The 14,685-nt window shown below is 42.5% G+C and overlaps 1 protein-coding gene across 1 annotated transcript in view; it reads left to right on the top strand.

Annotated features, from left to right (window-relative positions):
- Positions 1-968: 968 nt before the first annotated feature.
- Positions 969-14,685, top strand: part of LOC140546167 (cadherin-18-like) — a 180,434-nt gene continuing 166,717 nt past the window's right edge. Inside the window, exon 1 of the mRNA XM_072669361.1 lies at positions 969-1,242. The gene's annotated coding sequence lies outside the window, so the exon portion shown is untranslated. The remainder of the gene's footprint in view (positions 1,243-14,685) is intronic.

Genomic DNA, 14,685 nt, shown 5'->3' with positions numbered 1-14,685 from the left:
ACTTCATAAAACCTGGTGACGGCGCCACCTAGCGCTCTGGAGGTGATAATGTGGGTTTGAAATGATTCAGTGCAGCACATCACATAAACAATGTAACGGAGTAAAATTATTCAACTCATTCAAAATATGTAGTGAAGTAAAAGCGACAGTAGGAGAAAACACAATCCTCCAGTAGATACAGATCCAGCATTTTACTACTTAAGTACAGCAGTGAAGTAGTTCTACTTCCTTACTATACATCTCTTTAGGTTTCCATCTAGCCAACTTAAAGCCACACTCACCAACATTGCGCATTCACCCTCCCCCCCACCAGGTTTACCTTCCCCTATGCAGTCAGCAGTAATCTGCATACAGCTCGGCTCGACCTGCCATCCCTTAAAATCCACGGAAGACAAGCATCCAGGCTTTTTGCTGTCCTGCACCGAAGTGGTGGAACGAAACCCTGGGTGTCCGAACGGCAGATTGAAGACCCTCCTCTTCCGAGAGTACTTGGGTGAAGAGTAGAGTACTATGGTCTATGGTGCAGCTTCCTGGCCTCAGTGTTGAAGGCTGTAAGAGCAAGTTACCAGCTTCCCTTCTGCTGAGTGTGGCTGTACGTTGGCAAGACGCCAAAATAAAGCGGTCACAGGATGGTGCACTGATGCAGCATCATGCCGTCAGCGCTCAGCTGGATCCCTGCTAGGTTTACTTAAATAATTCAGTGGTTTAAGGCGGTCGGTTTCCTCAAACCATCTGAGTTCAGGTAACTCATCAGGTTTGACAGTGTAGAGAGAGAGAGAGAGAGAGAGAGAGAGAGAGAGAGAGAAAAAGGAAAGGGGCGAGTGGGAAAGAAATAAAAGGATTGAAGAAGAAGTAGAAAGAAAGATGTAGAGTATGTGTGAGTGAGAGAGAGAGAGCGAGAGAGAGAAAGAGAGAGAGTGGAGAGAGGTGGTCTAGATTGGACAACAGTGCAGTGGAAACACAGCTGCATGAAAAATCTCCTCGCACCGACGGCTGATGTTCACCTCCTCGGAGTTTGCATTCTCCGTACGGATACACATGAGAGAGAGAGAGAGAGCTCAGAGCGAGAGCTCAGAGCGAGAGAGAGAGAGAGAGAGAGCGTGTGTAGCCATCGATCAGCTAATTGCAGCGAGCGAGGAAGCTCCTAAAACCTTCATCGTCTGTCTGCGCACTACAGCCGCTTGCTTTCATCCTTTCATCCTTTCAGCCCGAGCGCCGACAAAAACACATCAAGAGAGGCAGGTAAGAGACGTGGCGCTTCCATTTGACACAGCGCTGTTTGGAAATGAGACCTAAAAGCAGCCGTGTTTTGCTGTGGCACTGAAAGCAGCTCGGTTGAAAGCGGCGCTCCGAAGCTCGTATCTTTGTGCTTTGATTTTTTTAACTGACTGCGCTTTTGCGGATAAAGGTGCTAAGATGGCTTTGTTTAAACCCGGGCTGGCGAAGCACAATAGAATTTGTCAAATGACTTTCTTGTCACATCCAGGAGGATGTAGCGTCACCACCCTCTCCGGCAAGTCATTAAAACACCTACAGGACTGGTTGAAAGTTGGGATCCACCTGACTGAGCGCATGTTTTTCGGCAACTTAGAGACTTATGCTTCACCTGAAATCAAAATTGACCTGGAACTTATTATATTAGGTGTGAGTTTTCATATTTGTATGTCAATTAAAAGACAAGAGGCTTGTTTTTAACATAGGAAAACTATAAGCTAGCTAATGGTTTGAGCCCATAAATTTAGGGGGTCTGGGGAATTGGGAAAAATTAAAATGATTTAGAGACCTCTCTGGTGAGAATGTGTTATTGCACCAAGCATGCCTATTTCCGAGTACAATGTGGTTCAGTCCGCTTTCAGGGGGGATGAATCTGATCAGTGGAAGTTTTACGTTTACTCAGTCAGCTGTAGTTCAGGGTGAAGTGTTTAGAAAGAGCTCAGTCCAGATCCATATCAGAGGATATAAGGATATTAGATAACCATATAAAGTAAAGCTGCAAGTATTTGTCACTGTACTATGTACAGTAGGAATGTGTCCTCCGCTATTACCCATCTATGGTAGTGAACACACACACACACACACACACACACACACACACACACACACACTAGTGAACTAGAGGCAGTAAGAACACACACACCAAGAGCGGTGGGCAGCCAACTCCAGCGCCCAGGAAGCAGAATGGGTGAAAAGCCTTGTTCAAGGGCCCAACAGTGGCAGCTTACAGAGCCCGGGTATCGAACCCACAACCCTGTCATCACCAATAGCCTGGAGCTCTAACCACTAATCAATTCAGGTTTGTAAAATGAAGGTTGTCTTAAAGGTGCGACAGTATGAAAACTGTGTCGCGTTCATTAAAGCAACGAATAAAACTTGAGGAATTTTCAGGGGTTCTTCAATTTGAAACTGTGGATGAACCTTCCAGGAACCTTGAGCCTTTTCTTCTAAAATCCTTTACTTAAAGGTTTCTCAAAGCACCTTAAGAGGTTCCTCCAGTGGTTCCTCCTTGTATAGCTACTGGTGACCTGCTAACCAGCCATACATTGTTAAAAGTAGAAGTTTCTTGAGGAACTTTCAGAGTTGTTTAATTTGAAACTGTGGAGGAACTTTCTAGAATTTCTTTTTCTTCTAGAAAATTTGAAGGTTCCTCAAAGCACCTTGAGAGGTTCCTCCACACTTTCAAGTTGATGGGACCATCCATTTTAGCAGTTTGGGCATTTAACATTCCCCGGTCCACTGTGTCACATGAGTAACGAGGATATGTCAAAGCAACAGGTAAAGCACTGGCTATATAAGAGAAAAGAGAGTAGAAATCCCTTGAGGAACTTTAGGGGTCCTTCAATTTAAAGAATCTGTTGTTTGAAAAAACAAACAGAGCTAGTCACTTTTCTCTGACAAGTTTGAGCGCTATCCTCTCTGTCGTTGTGTGACCGCAACCTACAACATGACCACCTAAACAGATACCTGGCTGAGTGGATGCTTTGTATAGCTACTGGTGACCTGCCATACATTGTTAAAAGTAGAAGTTTCTTAAGGAACTTGCAGAGTTGTTTAATTTGAAACTGTGGAGGAACCTTCTAGGATTTTTTTTCTTCTAGAAAATTTGAAGGTTCCTCAAAGCACCTTAAGAGGTTCCTCCAAGTTGATGGGTTGTTGGGACCAAGTTGATGGGACCATCCATTTCAGCAGTGTCAAAGCAACAGGTAAAGAACTGGCTATATAAGAGTACACTGCTAAGAGTAGAAATTCCTTGAACTGTAGGGGTCCTTTAATTTGAAGAATCTGTTGTTTGAAAAAAGTCTTTTCTTGGACAATTTCGAGCACTATCCTCTCTGTCGTTGCATGACCACACCCTAAATGACTACCTAAACAGATGCCTGGCTGAGTGGATGCTTTGTATAGCTACTGGTGACCTGCTAACCAACCATACATCGTTAAAAGTAGAAGTTCCTTGAGGAACCTTCTAGGAATTTTTTTTCTTTTAGAAAATTTGAAGGTTCCTCAAAGCACCTTGAGAGGTTCCTCCACACTTTCAAAGTTGATTGGACCATCCATTTCAGCAGTTTTCAGTAATTTAACATTCCCCGGTCCACTGTGTCACATGTGTACTGAGAATATGTCACAGAAGGCATTAACACCCACAGCAGAAACACAGTGGGTAATCACGGTTGTGACCGGTAGCATCTGTCACATTCAATTCAGAAGGCCCCACACACATATCCTACTGGTCAGTTCAGCATATATATATATATATATATATATATATATATATATATATATATATATATATATATATATATATGAAATAAAAGTGAACACATGCATGCATAAGCACGTGTATACAGACTCAGCGCCCCCGTGCATGTGACGCCTCATTAGCCGTGAACATTCTGAAATACGCACAGTACAATGCCTGCTGACTGCCAGCATGCCTTCTGCTGCTCAGGTGTGAAGTGAATTTATGTTGCTGCTATTGGAGTTGAGTCCCTGCCAAGCAGTACAGCAGTACAGCAGCAGCAGCAGGCAGCTGGGCCTGTTTCAGAGGCTGCCTCTTCAAAAGACATGCAGGAAGACCCTCAGAAGGAGCAGAAGCCTAAAGAAACCCCAACTGGACCGACCCAGCTGGAGTCAATACCCTCTTTAGCCACCGGAGAGAAATGGAGTCATGGGTCTTATTCAGAGCCAACGTCTTCCATTAACCTTTAAAAACAGCGGTCATCAGTGGGTTTCCGGTAGAGAACTGAACCTCTAATTAGCTGTTAAATCAAGTGAAATATGCTTAACACTGGTGATGTGTTTATGCAAATGGAAGCTTGGACTGCAAAGCTAGTGAGTCATCAGTATTGTCTTGTTTCACAGAAAAATGCTTCATGTTTTTGCCATATTTGCGTCATCTTTTGACAATTAATGAATTTTTAAAAAGTGAACACTCGTAACTGTTGATACGGAATGTAAATCAAATGCAAATTTATGTAAATGCATTGCGTAAATATGCAACAACCCCCCCAGCATTTTTTGTGTTTTGTTACCACAACCTGGAATTAAAATTGACAATGTGAGGTTTTTGAACTTTAAACATTTGATATTTTATTTTTTAATTGTGAAGCAAACAACAAATCGGACAAAATAACAGAAAACTTTAATATACATAACTATTCAGCCCCCTAAAGTCTAAAGTACTTTGTAGAGCCACATCTTGCGGCAAATACAGTTGCAAAGTAATTTTGGATATGCCCCTATGAGCTTGCCACATCTTTCCACTGGGATTTTTGCTCATTCCTCAAGGCAAAACTGCTCCAGCTCCTTCAACTTAGATGGTTTCCGCTGGTGAACAGCAATCCACAGATTCTCAATTGGATTAAATGACTCGGCCGTTCCCATACTCTTACATGTTTCCCCTTAAACCACTCAAGTGCTGCTTTAGCAGTATGCTTTGGGTCATTGTCCTGTTAAAGTCCCACTCTCAAATCACTGATCGGACCAGTCTCCCAGTCCCTGCAGCTGAAAAACATCCCCACAGCATGATGCTACCACCACCATGTTTTACTGTGGCAATGGGGTTCTTGATTCGACGGTCTGGCAGGTTTTTTGTGGTACCATGTTCTTCCCATTTGATGTTAATGGATTTGATGGTGCTCGGGGAGGATCATCAAAGATGTGGATATTTTTTTCTAACCCAACCCTTACTTGTACTTCTCTAAAACTTTGTTCCTGACCTGTTTGGAGATCTCATTGGTCTTCATGGTGTTGTTTGGTTAGTGGTGCCTCTTGCTGGGTGTTACAAGTCTGTGGGGCCTTTCAGAAAAGGTGTGTATATACTGACAGATCATGTGACACTTAGATTGCACACAGGTGGACTTCATTTCACTAAGCATGTGACTTCTGAAGGTAATTGGATGCACCAGAACTTTTTAGGGGCTTCGTTGCAAAGGGGGTGAATACATATGCACATGTCAATATTCCATTTATTCCAACTATATCTAGACTTTTAATGTGTAACCCTCGAATTTGACCCATTCATAGACAGAGAAATCTCCCTAATTATAATTTTTAAAATTTTAAGCCTTTTATTTTCTATATAGGTTTTGTTCTAAGGTCATTTTAACCAGTATGTATTGGATCAGTATGTATTGGATCTTGCAGTAAAACAAACACTGACATATATTTCAAAGTTTTCTATTGTTTTGCTGTTTCAAGAGTACTTCATCTATGGCATTGGTCTTCTACTGTGGTCTTGGAGGAGCTTCTGGCCTACAAATTTTAATGCTTTCCATCAAGTAACTCGGGAAGGGAAATAGCTAAAAACCAACGATCTCCAACCCTGGTCCTGGAGAGCTACCTTCCTGCAGAATTTGGATCCAATCCTAATCCACCACACCTGATCCAAATTCTGCAGGAAGGTAGCTCTCCAGGACCAGGGTTAGAGATCACTGGTTCCGAATCCTGGTCCTGGAGGCCTCTCACATTGCCTTTTACAAGTCCTAGGCTGAATTCAGAATTGCTCCCTATTACAGAAAGAGTACGCTACATAGTCTGTTAGTCATTTCGTAGCGCTGTCCGGAATCTCAACGGAACATTTCACTCCCTGGATAGTTCACTATGCTGGAATTTTTAGTGTACACCAAGAAGTAGTTGAACTCTGTTCCCATGGCGGCCATCTTGGCAACATTGGGCTCCGGTCTCTATGAATGAAGAGAAACCAAAATACTTTGAACCAAAGGTCAGCCCAGCCAACGGCGCTCATGTGGGGCTCACATGGCCAGAACGTGGGCTAGGTGGGTTCCAGGTGGGCTTGGGCTCTAGCTGCGTTTGTGCATGTATTGTTACTGTGTAAACATCTAACATCTGTGAGATGCTGGTTGGCACAGGTGTCCGGGTGTCCCATTACAGATGGGTACCCGGCGATTTTCTCTGAGCGGGTCGGTTGGATCAGAGGCAAATGGGGTATTCTGTGTTTTCCGGCAGGTGCACAACCCATGGTTTGCCATGTTGGGTAGTTAGTACTAATAAAAATGTAATAACGTAACATTACACGCTTTATCACTGTACAGTATACAGCACCGCTCACCACCTGGAGCCAGTGCAGTGCAATGGTTAATCATGGGTGGATGTCTAAATTCATTATGAAGTGGCGCTGAGATTTCAGTGTGGAGCAGTTTCTTCTCACAGAGCAGGAACTCTATCTGCTGATGAGAAATGGAGTCCTGTCACTTGTCATTCCACACGAAGTGCGACGAATTTCCCAAAAGAGTCGGAGAACAAAGATCATAGTGAGTGCAACCTCAAACACTCCTTCTAAATTATAAGATGACAGTTACACTGCAGTGCTTTTGGGGAACTTGGTTGGGGCGCAAAGGTGGGCGATATATATATATATTTTAAAGATGTATCACAGGATGTTGTTTACGATCTAATTGATCACATTTTTTTTCAAATATTTTTATGATCAATGCAGCATTTCTAAATATGAATGTGTCACAAAAATCAATGCGTCTGTTGCCTTTCTATGGAGCAGTGTTTCCGAACGTAGCTTTTGGGGCATCGCCTAGTCTGTTTACTATATAGCACATGCTATACGGTGACTAGCAAAAGGGCAGTGGTGGCTCAGCGGTTACAGCACTGTGCTATTGATAACAGGGTTGTGGGATCGCTACCTGGGCTTGGCAAGCTGCCACTGTTGGGCCCTTGAGCAAGGTCCTTTACCCTCTTTACTCTTTGGGATTGCTACCCACTGCTCTGGGCTTGTTAACTATCCCAACTGTGCACCACTGCAACCATTTGGGATACCATAACAACTGCCAATCAACCACTTAGCAACCACTAAGCAAATCCACAGCAGCCACCTAGCAACCCCATTGTAACCATTTGGGATACCAAAACAACTACCTAGCCACCACCAGCCATATAGTAACACCATAGCAACCACCTGGGATACCAGAGCAAGCACCTGGCAATTATCTAGCACTAGGAGGGTGAGGACTGATACATGTAACCAACATACTCGCCAATGAACTGGGGAGAGACAGAGCCATTTACCCACCCAGAGAGAGCAACGCCAATTGTGCTCTCTCAGGCTCTGGCTGCTGATGAACCTCGGCTCACAGCAGCAGCGCTTTGGTCCGCTGCACCTCACTTTGGTATACATGCAGCTGATTTAGTGATCACTGGTGTTGATTAGAGAGGACTATAGAAGACTGTAGTGCCCTTAAAATCACTCCACTCTGGAATTCCATAAAACATGGACACATCAGTGTCCTTAAGCACAACTAGAGATCTACTATTTGAGTCACAGCGGTCCAGCTTTCCCCAATTCCCACAGCAGTCCTAAACAACTGCATTTACAGTGTAGTCAAACCCAGCACTCTAACAGAGCCACGACTGATAACCTAACGCTCTCTGCAACTGCAGACAGTGATGGAGCAGAGGGTGAGTGTGTGTGTGTGTGTAAGGGAGAGCGGGGGTAGAGGTGGGGGTCTGGTTGGGTTGCTCTTGGCCAGCCTTTTCCTTTTGATGTTCCTCTTGAGTGACTTTGATTTATATATATATTTTCAGTTTTTTGATGAAGATCATGAAAGGAAGCCTCTTCTGGCCTAAAGAGCTCCTGTTCCTCAGATTTTCGCAGGCCTGATTCACACCTGACTGGCAGCCTAAATAATGAAGGCCGGGTGGGTGGAGGAGTGCCGATGAAAGAGTGAATGCAGAGGGCTGAGGGTGGAGGAGCTTCTATCCTGATGGATACACACACACCTGAACAGAGGACGCTTTTAGCTTAGCTTGAATTCATATGGTACACTGCTTGTCTAGTCCCTGTAGAGGAGTATTGCCAATAGAATAGGCACCTTACAAGCCACATAGATTTTTTGCTCAGATCAGAATTATCTATCTTGACCATCCATTGACCAACACCATTGCATTCATTTGGGAGGCCATAACAACTACCTAGCAACCACTAAGCAAGTCCACAGCGGCCACCTAGAAACCCCACAGCAGCCACCTAGAAACCCCATTGTAACCATTTGGGATACCAAAACAACTGCCTAGCAACCACCTAGCAAACATAGCAACACCATAGCAACCACCTAGCAATTATCCAGCACTAGGAGGGTGAGGACTGACACAGGCAACCAACGCACTTGCCAATGCAAGGCAGCCAACATGTTTATTGTGCTCCATGCAGTATTTGGATGGGTTGGGAAGTTCCTGGAGGTCCTGGAGGCACCCTGTCCTGCACATTTTGGTGGAATCCTTGCTTTAATAAACCTCCTGCAAATCTAAAAAGGCTTGTAAATGAGCTGAATTAGATGAATATGGTGTGCTGGCAGCAGTGAAAACACTAAAATGTGCTGGGCAGGGTGCCTTCAGGACCAGGGTTCAGAAGCACTGGTCTTTGACTTGGCTATTGGCTAAACATTATAACATTAGCACAGACATATTCATAGATATTTTACAATTTAGGAATAGCTGGTGGCGCTGTTTTGCAAAATACACACAATCCAGCCAGCCATGTACTCGAAGAAAACAATGAGAAAAACAGCGGCACTATTGTTATGTTTGAGGTTAGGATTAGATAAAGTTTAGGTCATGGTTAAGGTTATGATTAGAGTTAGGTAAGGGTTATCCTACATTTCGGTTAGAATTAGGTGCAGGTGTAGTAGGTTAAGGTTAGGTTTATGTGTAGTAGGTAAAGTTTAGGCTTAGGTTGAGGTGTAGGTTAATTTTAGGTTAGGTTAAGGTTAGAATTAGGCTTAAGTGTAGTAGGTCAAGTTTAAGTTTAGGTTGAGGTTTTTAAAAGCAAAGGAACCACAACAGTTCTTAGGGCATTGTTGAGTATATATTTTGAGGGAATTATTGAGGGAATTATTACTGTCAGAAATAACAGCAGAAGTAAAACTGTATTCCACACTGTCATGGTTAAACTTTGTCTTTTAATCCATGTTCCACATTTGTCCAGAACCATTCCTAGATAGCACATGAAACATGGCGATGACATCACCAACTAATCTACTTATAAATTAGTTGCCAACTAATTTGATCATTGATTTTAGTCAACTACGCCAATTAATTGTTGCACCCCTATCTAACAATGGGACGTATTATTTTTAGTAATCAAGAGCACTGGATTTTAGATTGCTAATCGCCTCCTACATCCTCAGAATTGCCTGTAAAAGGATAGAGCAAGCATTTGCTTTCATGTCCAAACATGTATAAGCTACTAAGTGCCAACAGAGCAGTGGGTGCTAATTTATTGACTAACACTAAAGTTAGTACAAGCTCTGGCTGATTGACTGCACTCTATTCTCCATCAGAGAACCACAGCGAGTGTCAGAAAGGAAAGAGAAAAGAGCAGCTTCATCTCTCCACCTGACAGCGTAAGCAATGTGGAAAAACAATATTACGGCATTGGTGAAGGTAGAGGAGAGACGGCCAAGGAATGATGCTTCCAGACAAACTATAAGGGAGCAAATCGGGTAGGTCATTGCATTATAAACTGTCCTTTCTGGTTCCATTTCCACACCATGAAGGCACATCAGCAAAGCACAAGCCATTCTAATGGTGGGAAGATTCCACACAACACAGTGCAGGGAAATGTGTATTCATTTACTGCAATTTGTGCTATATTGCATTGCAGGCCATTCCCACCCACGCTCTCAGGCTAGGAGGGTGAGGGCATTGCTGGGTTCCAAACTCATGACCTCCTGTTGTACAGTACAGTCTTAAGTTAAGATTACGGCGACTGTGAAATTCAGTTGAACCCTTATAATCAGAAACTGCTGACATCTTTCTAACATTTCAACATTCATTATTTCTAACACCCAGCAGCAGAATACCCCCCACCATCACTGCACATGATGCCCCCAGGGCAGTGGGTGAGTGCTTAATTCTGTCTTGGTGTTTTCGCACTTCTCCCGAATACACAAGTCCGCACCCAGGCCCGATTCTTGACAGGTTTAGGGGAGGGGCTTATTATGACTGGTTTGCTTTCACACAATTCCATACGAACCGTGGACTGAGAACTGCGCAATTTCGAAGTTCTCATAGGAGTGACCGCAGACATGCAGTCATACAATGCAGAGAGGGTTAGAAACACCTGGGTTTAAAAAGCTGGCAGGTAAAAACACACCCAAGAGGTTTAGACATGAAGTTATTGAAGTCATTGTTACCCGAGATCTAATTATCTCTCCGGCGTATGTTTGAGGCTTTGAGTTGAACGGGAGAAAGCATTCCAGCCACCATCTTGATCTAGTTATGCTGGTTTCTGAATTATTTTGGGCTGAGTTACAGCTTGCTAATTAGCTGAGGTTAGAGGTGTACTCCAAGTTTCCGTTTTATCACTGAGAAAACCATCAAGCAATTACTGCTGCAGGCTGTTGACACTGGGGCTTCATTATCTGTCTGCTTCTTAGTTTAGAGTCTGGTGATTGAGTAGCAAAAAAAACTTTCCCTCCACAAAGTTTGGAAGACTTTGACATGTGCCAAATTCAAGGCACAGGTATTAATCATGGCTACGGAGTGGCTCTTCAAGCGTACTGCTAGTAAAAGCAGTAATTACATAAAAAAAAACAAGCCATTCAGTGAATCATAAGAATGCTTAGAGCAAAAGTGGTCCTACTATGCAATGTAGAAGATCGACTAAAGCCAGAGGTCACCAACCATCTTTCTGGAGATCTCCTTTCCTGCAGGTCTTACCTACAGAACACAACGCCAAAACACCTAATTTAGCTAATCAGACTCTTCTGAAGGCAGTTCTTACATGGATCAGGTGAGGTCAGTTTGGGTTGGAGATAAAATCTGGAAGCTAGATCTCCAGAAGGATGGCTGGTGACCACTGGCTTGATTAATGGATCTTTGCACAGTTCTTTACCACTAGGGAGAACTTCTTGTATTCAGTTGGGACATCCATGATAACCTTTGTCTTTTTAATATATTTAAACATCTGGACATTTAAATCTTCAGTTAAACAACATTGAGATCTGGAGTTAAAAGTTAAAAGTTAGGACACCCTATGCCCTAGTAGCCAGTATTTCCCCCCTTAAGACCGAATTAAGTTCAGTTAGATGTTTCCTCTAATGATCTACCAGTCTCTGACAGCAACTGGGAGAGTTTTCCCACTCCTCCATGCAGAAATCTTTCAGGTGTTGGACATTTCAGCTTTAGTTTTTAGACAGATGGTCTCACCTTGTCCTCAAGCTCCCTCTGTTCCGTTGGAGAGCTCCAAACCAGGACATTTCCACCTCCATGCTTCATAGTTGATATGGGTTCTTGAGCTCAAGTGCTGTGTCTAGTTTACGTCCTTATGTCCTCTGTTACGGTGTCCAAATAATTAAACTTTGTCAATGTCAACTCTGTCCAATATTTAAAATCAGAGATGGCTGAGGGTGACCAATCCTTGTCCTGGCGATCTACCATGGTCAGATGTACCAACATGCTTGACTCTAATGTTCAGATGCCCCGGCAGAGTATCTGAATATTAGGGTTGCAGCTCAGGGTGCTCAGGACCAGGATTGGGCACCACATTTTAAAGATCTAAGGATCCTTTGCGTTATGGAAAGGTCCAGGGAACTGTCTATTGAAATGTTCTTTGGGAAGTTAAGTGGTCTTTCTATGGGATTGCACAAAGAATAATAGATATAGAATTCTTTGTGCATGGCATGCCAGAAATCTTTTCTTTGTGAGTGGCACAACATTATCTAAATATTGACAGTATTCAGTCATTTTATTCATGCTGATGAATTCCAATATTAAACCAGGAATATTAGAGTTAGAGTGAGCAGGGCCCATTGCATTTTTAGCAGTGTCAATGGAGTCTAATATAGACTAGGCAAATAGCTTCATTCCAAAAATGAAAATGCCCTAAAATTACAGCTTTGTCGACAGAAACAGCTCCATTTGAGAAATCAGGAAAGAAAATGTGAATAAAAGCTCAGTAGCTAGTAAATGCTGGTCATTAAAAATCAGAGGCTTTCTTATCCATGGCTGGATCAGTGTTGAAGAAAATGAATTTTCAAAGGAGTTGAATCCTGGTTTCAGAGTAATGCCTGGAGCATTTCTATGAATAGTTGCCATGCCTCCCTTTTGGTCATTTAGATGAGGTCTATGTACATCATTGTAGCCTTGGGGGGCAGCCTCATTAAAGGTAAGTACACATTAAGTGCAAACCAAGTTTTAAGACTTTCCATTTAATCCATGGTGAAAATAATGATTACATGCAAATTACATTATCATGCAAAAATCTAAATGGCAGCTTTAAAGGAGAAGTCTTCTTAATCTTCAGTGGAAGATTTGATTCGAAGTAATTCTGGAGCATTTCTATTGGTCCATTTAATGTGAAAATACAATGTAATTACAATGGATACAATGGAGGCCAGATTCCCATTACGGCAAAAGTATACAAATATATACAAATGTATACAAAAGTATACAAAAGTATACAAATATATATATATATATATATATATATATATATATATATATATATATATATATATATATATATATATATATATATATACACATACATACATACAGTCATGCCCGAAAGTATTCATACCCCTGTCAAAGTTTGACTTAAATTTACTTTTATTTAACCAGAAATTACATTTTTGCCTGGAAATGACACAGGCATCTCCCAGGAGATAACACGATGATGTACAAGAGGCATCATTGTGGGAAAAAATATTTCTCAGCTTTTATACATATTTGAACAAAAAGTGGCATGTCCAAAATTATTCATACCCTTCTCAATAATTAATAGAAAAGCCTTTATTGGCTATTACAGCAATCAAACGCTTCCTGTAATTGCTGACCAGCTTTTTGCATGTCTCCACTGGTATTTTTGCCCATTCATCTTTAGTGATGAGCTCCAACTCTTTGAGGTTCGAGGGTCTCCTTGCCATCACCCTGATCTTTAGCTCCCTCCACAGATTCTCAATTGGATTCAAGTCAGGACTCTGGCTGGGCCACTGCAAAACATTAATGTTTTTGTCTGCTAACCATTTCTTCACCACTGTGTTTTGGGTCGTTGTCGTGCTGAAATGTCCACCGGTTCCCAAGGCCAAGTTTCTCTGCAGACTGCCTGATGTTGTTGTTGAGAATCTTGATGTATTGCTCTTTTTTCATGGTGCCATTTACTGCGATCAAGTTCCCTGGTCCATTGGCTGAAAAACACCCCCAAAACATTAGGTTCCCACCACCATGTTTGACAGTGGGGATGGTGTTCTTAGGGTTGAAGGCTTCTCCTTTTTCACGCCAAATGGTGCACACATCATTGTGGCCAAACAATTCAATTTTTGTTTCATCTGACCATAAAACAGAACACCAGAAGTCTTCTTCTTTGTCCAGATGAGCATTTGCAAAGGTCAAGCGGGCTTTTGTGTGCCTTTTCTGGAGAAGTGGTGTCCTCCTTGGCCTGCGTCCGTGGAACCCAGCAGTGTGCAGTGTCCGTTGAACTGTCTGCCTTGAGATGTCGCCACCAGCAGAGTCCAGATTCACCAGGATGGCCTTGGTGGTGATCCTTGGATTTTTCTTCACCTCTCTCACTATTCTCCTGGCCAGCACAGGTGTCACTTTTGGCTTCCGACCACATCGTCTGAGATTTTCCACAGTGCGGAACTTCTTGTATTTTTTAATAATATTTTGCACTGTAGCCACTGGAACTTGAAAACATTTTGATATGGCTTTATAGCCCTTTCCTGACTTGTGAGCGGCCACAATGCACAGCCGCAGGTCCTTAGTGAGCTCCTTTGTCTTAGCCATGACTGTCCACAAACCAACTGCAGAGAGCTGCTGTTTTTCTCCTGTTGAGTTGATTAAAACAGCTGTTCCCAATGAATCAGGGTAATTAGGATGCTTTAAAACAGCTTGGACTATTTGGAATGGTATAGAACTTTGGATTTTCCCACATACTGTGACAGTTTTCAAAGGGTATGAATAATTTTGGACATGCCACTTTTTGTTCAAATGTGTATAAAAGCTGAGAAATACTTTTTCCCACAATGATGCCTCTTGTACATCATCGTGTTATCTCCTGGGAGATGCCTGTGTCGTTTCAAGGCAAAAATATAACTTCTGGTTAAATAAAAGTAAATTTAAGTCAAACTTTGCCAGGGGTATGAATACTTTCGGGCATGACTGTATATATATATATATATATATATATATATATATATATATTATACCTAGGCTTCATCG

Source organism: Salminus brasiliensis, chromosome 23 (genome assembly GCF_030463535.1).
Source record: "Salminus brasiliensis chromosome 23, fSalBra1.hap2, whole genome shotgun sequence".
Lineage (NCBI taxonomy): Eukaryota > Metazoa > Chordata > Actinopteri > Characiformes > Bryconidae > Salminus > Salminus brasiliensis.
The sequence above is the reverse complement of the archived record's forward strand: the minus strand, read 5'-3'. Positions and strand labels throughout refer to the sequence as shown.